Genomic DNA, 6,240 nt, shown 5'->3' on the forward strand with positions numbered 1-6,240 from the left:
CCTTGATCCTTCTAGTTGTTCTTGAGTTGGTATAGCCTTCTTGAGTTGGTACTTGTGCAGATCGTGCAAATATGTAAAATTCCTGCCTTCATATATTATTTTAGCTATTTCAATTTGCGGTGGAGTAATTGAAGTCTAGGAGCACTCAATTAACATGGAAGGCATAACTAAACGAGTTTTTTCCCTTCATTTCTTAATTTTTTTTCCATAAAACTGCAGCTCGACTCTAAGACTTGTATCCTGTGTTGTTAGTATGTCACATTTTTGCTTCTATTTTCCTTGTTCATTGTTAGTAACTTAAAATGGGAGGTGAACAAACCATGGCACCTGTAGTCCAAACACCTCATATGAGGTAAATTCGTGACATGGAAGCTGAAACTAAGGACGAATTATGAATACCACAGCGACTTTGTGGAGCAACTACAAGAACCTTACTGAACATATTTGTCCAGACAGTTGGTCAAGTATTACATTATTTTCCTAGATCATCGAGGTTGTGGAGGATTCCCAAGCAAGGCATGGTGGCCAATGATGATTTTATCAATCACCCAAAGACTTCGTTGCATATAGTGGCCTCTGCTTTGTTATCATTATTTGACCGAAAAAACTGTGTGGGAGTTCCCACAGTGAGAACAGTGTATTTACATGCTAAAAACATAAAAGTTGCATGCTTTATTTTGCGGGAAAGGGTGATAAATTTTAATCTCGCGTGTTTTTTTAAATGAACCGGCAGTGTCTATTGTATTGAAAAGAGGAAAACTGCCCGACGGGCAACGGAAACAAGGCAAAGGATGACCCAAGCAAAACAGGAAAAACCAACCAAAAAACCTATTCTCTTCTGATTAGGCAGTCTAGGCACTGCGCTCCAACAAAAGCCCACAGAACAGCTTCATCTCTAATTTTTTTGGATGATCCTACTTGTTGGCCGCTCCTTGCGATTAAACGCTCTGGCTTTTCTCTCCTTACAGATTTTCCAGCTGGCCAAGATAATGAGCGATTTCAGTCCCTGTTTGGGGGCCATAGTTGTTCACCATTTGTGGACCATAGTTGTAAGCGGCCAGGAATTTGGCTATAGGGCCGGTTTCCCCACCGACTGCGCCAGGTGTAGCCAGATGCGTTCGTTGAATCTGCATTCAACGAAAAGTTGATGGCCAGTCTCTGCCGCTGCTCTGCTTAACACGCACTTTGGGCTGGAAGGCCACGAGGTCCGCAGTCTCTTCTGGTTGACAAATCAAGCAAAGAATTTACATTTCAGCAGTCTTCCAAAACAACGATTGGAAGTCCACCTCTGTTGAGCCAAGCAATTGCACTTTGTTGTCTTGACTATGGTTCTGTAGTTCTACCTGTTGGACTGTTGTCCATAGTCGCACGAATTCCGCGATGTGCTGGCCTGTGATGCCTGTAGGGATTATGCATGAGGTCTTGCACCGAGGAGTTGTTTGTGAAAGCTTCCCACAATGTTCGACTTTTCGCTCTAGATGCTAAGAATATCCTATCGCTACTTCCAACCACTGCTATACAATAGATCATCTATGCCCAACTTTAACTATCGGTTTTTAAATAAACTAGCTGATTCTAACCATAAACTGATAATGATAATAGAGATATTACTATTGTCAGTTCGTTATATTAACAGAAAGTAACAATAAAATATGACATATCTTTAACAATTCATAACTTTTTAATACAGAGTCGGATAAGATAAATTTTATTAAAAATATAGCTCTCAAAATCTATAACTTTATAGTTGATAACTTTTTTATTTGATACAATATAGATGCTTAAATAATTATCTAAAGATTTGTGTAGGAAAAGTCAGGAGAATAAATTATCTCATAGCCATCAACTAAAACTATAAGGTGAGATGGTTAGAAAGCCTCGTGCGAGGGGTGATGTCATGTTTCCATTGTAAAAAAGCTCTTTTTTTACCTCAGAATCTAAATCTACAAAACTGTTGAAGGAAAAACCACATACTAGACTAGAAAGTAAACTGTCAGATCTAGTGTAATACTAGTAGTCAGGATTGAAAAAACTATACACAGAATCACAAAGTTAAAAACTACAACTTAAAAGGTTTTTATTGCATGTTTGATAACTCTAATTAATGAAACATCTATGTAATAATGACTTTTAGATGCATTATGCCTAAAAGAAATTTCAATTTAATTGGAGAAGGTCAATTTTCGATAAAAACTTCAGGGTCCTATCGACAGTCTTCTTATCTTTTTTGGGGGTCAAGAAAGGTACCGATAGAAACACTAGTATTCTTTTAAATGTGTCTCCTCGTTAGCTTTGAAAGTAGAGGTTGAACGTTAAAATCGAACTCTATATGCAAAAGTTATAGCTGTTTTACAAATAGTGTATGGATTGAGCTTCAAAAATTTATAACTTTTTCATACGGAGTCAGATAGAGACAAAGTTTATATGAAAATTATATCTCTTAAAGATATGTATAACTTTATAGTTGACAACGTTTTCATTTGAAGAAATTTATAAGCCCAAATAATCATCCAAATATTTGAGAAGGAAAAATCAAAAGAATAAATTACACCACAGGCTTCTGTTAAATCTATGAGGTGAGATGGTAATGAAGCTTTGCGCAAGAGGTGAGGATGTAGATTTGACAACCATAAACTACTCGGATGCATAATTTGCTACATTCAATTAGTTGACTCTCGCAGAAGGTGTGGGGGTTCATCACAAGTCAGAAAAGTCACAGGGTTTGTTCGACGAGTGAAAATAGAATAAGCTCAAAAACATCAGATTTAGAGACAACTATCACTATCAATTCATAATACAAATCAGCAGTGATAACTCTAATACTATTTGTTCAAAAATTGGTAATAATACTTCCTAGTATCATTGCCGCTTAATCACTGCTAGTTCTAACATCGGTAATGACGACCGCTTTTAAATCAGCAGTGATAATTTTGTTTAGTAATAAATGTTCTTTAGCTGTTGTCCTTAGAACCATACAGAGTGCCAAAATTATATCCGATCGGAGTCAAAAAGTAGCCTATCTAAATCCTCACATGGAATTTCCGATCCCACACAAGGCTTGTGCTGGCCTTCCATTCTTACCGTAGCTAAAGCAGTCATAGGACTGTAGCGAAGGTGGCATGGTGGTAAAGACGTTTAAATGGGTCGTGCCTACTGGGCCGGCCCGAGGCACGGTACTGTAGGCACGGCTCAGGCACGGCACGGCCCGATCACCGACGGGCTGGGCCGGTATGTGTCGGAGGATGAACTCCTGTCGTAGGGATCCCGAGAGACTCTTTTTTAAAGATTCGACCGGGGGATGATCCTGAACGAGTTTGTCGGGGGAATAAATGGAAACGGAAATAAATGCAACGGTCGGTGGTGGGGGAATGATCGACCTAGTGCAAAAAGAAATAAATGCACCGGGGTTTAGACAGGTTCGGGCCGCTCGGGGGCGTAATACCCTACTCTTGTGTGGATGCAATATACTTCTTTGAATGGAATCCTTCAAGGATGTGCCTGGTTACAAGGGTGTATGGCTAACAGAGAGCTTGGGGCTCCCTTGCTCTAGCTCTACCCGAGCTTGCTTGTGGTGTTCTTCGAGAGTGTCGGGTTGGTTTTTGGGCTTGTCTTCTTGTGGTTCTATCTCGGTTTCTTAGGTCTGTCTTCCTATGTTATCCATCTCTTCCTTTTATACACACGCCGACCTCGACTTACCCCAAATGGGAAAGTGGGGGCACGAGTTCCAATACGCCACGGAGAAAGGCGTCATCATTCCGTCCGGGTGAAGTGACAGGGGCAGTGGAAAAACGCGGTACGTATCCGACCACCCGTTACTGTGGACGTCTTGGCGCCGTTGAGAGGGCCCATCGGGCGGCCACAGAGGCACCCGGCGCGCCCACCCTGTCTTGTTCTTCTGCCAGGGCAGGGTGGCAGGCGGAACACTTTGATCCTGGCAACGTTATCCCGAGATACCCCGGATGATACGGGACGGGACCCGTGCAATTAATGGACCCACGCCCCTTTGCCAAAGCATGGCAGGGACTGACACTGCGGCGTGGGCAGTTGGGAATGTCAGGATGTCAGGCCGCGCATGCCCATTAAATGCAGCTTCAGCTGGTTTGCGAGCGCCTCGAGGCCTTGCCCTGGGCCGTCCAGGAACTCGCCGCCCGGGAGGGATGCGGTTTGGCCCATGCGGTGGCCGAGCATGTCCTAGCCTGCTACCGAAGCAGAGACCCGAACTTCCCGCTGGAGCCCGCGATTGCTCGGGGGAATGGACCCAGAATGTCCAACCCCCAGACCGCGAAAGGCCATGACAGGGGGATGGTATGAAGAGCCTGAGCTGGCTGGTGAATCTGCTTTGCGTGGAACTGGCACGCCCTGCAGCGCCGAACTAGCTCAGAAGCATCCTGGAGAGCTGTAGGCCAGTAGAAACCTTGCCGGAAGGCCTTCCCGACCAGCGTGCGGAACGATGAATGGCCACCGCACTCGCCCTCGTGGATCTCAGCGAGAAGATCGCCGCCTTCTGCCCGGGAGATGCATTTCAGGAGGACACCTCCTGCGCTACGCCGGTAGAGATCCCCATCTACTATGGCATAGCATCTGGACTGCCGAGCAACTCTTTCGACAGACGCCTCATCCCCGGGAAGGAACTTTTCCTTCAAGTACCTTCGGATGTCAGACATCCACAAGGCATCTTGAGAACATTCGGCGAGTGCAGCGCACTCGCCGGACGGCGGCGCCCTAATGGGGCTTCCCACTGAGGGCACCGCCGGGGTCCCCTGAATTGAGTTCGAGGTTTCCACTTCGTCCTGTTCGGCAGGCAGGATGGAAGGCCGTGCGAGTCTTTCTTCAAAGACTCCGGCAGGGACGCGCGCACGGGAGGAGGCCAGGCGGGAGAGCTCATCGGCTAGAGTATTATCGCGACGAGGGATGTGCCGCAACTCCAGGCCATCGAAACACCTTTCCAACTTCCTGACCGCTGCCATGTACGCCGCCATTTGAGGATCCGTGCACTGGTACTCCTTGGATACCTGGTTGACCACCAGTTGGGAGTCCCCTTTGACCAGGAGGCGACGAATCCCGAGCCCCACCGTAGCTCGAAGGCCGGCGATGAGACCTTCATATTCCGCCATGTTGTTAGACGCATGGAACTGCAACTGTATGACGTACCGGAGCTCTTCACCCGTTGGGGAGGTGAGAACCACTCCGGCCCCTGCGCCTTTCAGCGAGAGGGAGCCGTCGAAGTGCATGACCCAGTACCCGGGTGCGTCATGCCCGGGATAGGCAGAGATCTCTTCTGGAATGATGTTGGGGACCGGTGTCCACTCTGCCACGAAGTCGGAGAGCGCCTGGCTTTTGATCGCCTGGCGACTGACGAAGTGCAGGTCGAATTCCACTAGCTCCACTGCCCACTTGACAACACGCCCGGTGCCTTCCCGGTTCCGGAGAATGGGTCCCAGTGGATACGTGGTAACCACCGAGACCTTGTGCGCCTGGAAGTAGTGGCGCAACTTTCGGGAAGCGACGAGCACGGCGTAGAGCAGCTTCTGAGCCTGGGATATCTTGTCTTGGCTTCCCGGAGGACCTCGCTGACGAAGTACACCGGTCGCTGTACTCGGCGGGCCCGGACGGCGGCTTTACCCGGGGGGCTGCTGCAGCCCCCAGGCTCGGCGGCATGGTCGGGGCTGGCCGGATACTCGGGCTCGACTCCCTGATTGGGAGGAGCAGTGTGCTCGGGCTCGACCCCTCGCTCAGGGGGAGCCGCGAGGACGGGTGAGTGCTCGGGGGCCTCTGGGAGCTGGGACCCAGCACCTGGCCCCAGGCACTCGTCGCGCTCTACCACCGGCACCATGTTCATGACCTGAGGAGTGGCCGAAACGTAGAGCAGCAGGGGCTCACCTTCGGAGGGAGCCACCAGCACGGGTGGCGAGGTGAGGTACTTCTTTAGATCGCGGAAGGCCTGCTCGGCCTCCGGCGTCCAGTCGAAACGACCGGACTTCTTCAGGAGCTTGAAGAGGGGGAGCCCTCGCTCCCCGAGCTTGGAGATGAAGCATCCGAGGGCCGCCATGCAGCCGGCGAGACGCTGGACCTCTTTGAGTTGAGCTGGGGGTCGCATCTGCTCGATGGCCCGGATCTTCTCTGGATTGGCCTCGATTCCTCGGTCAGAAACCAAGAAACCGAGGAGCTTGCCCGCCGGCACCCCGAAGACACACTTCTCCGGGTTGTGCTTGAGGCGGGTAGTGCGGAGACTGTTGAAAG

Source organism: Phragmites australis, chromosome 8, assembly GCF_958298935.1.
Source record: "Phragmites australis chromosome 8, lpPhrAust1.1, whole genome shotgun sequence".
Taxonomy (NCBI): Eukaryota; Viridiplantae; Streptophyta; class Magnoliopsida; order Poales; family Poaceae; genus Phragmites; species Phragmites australis.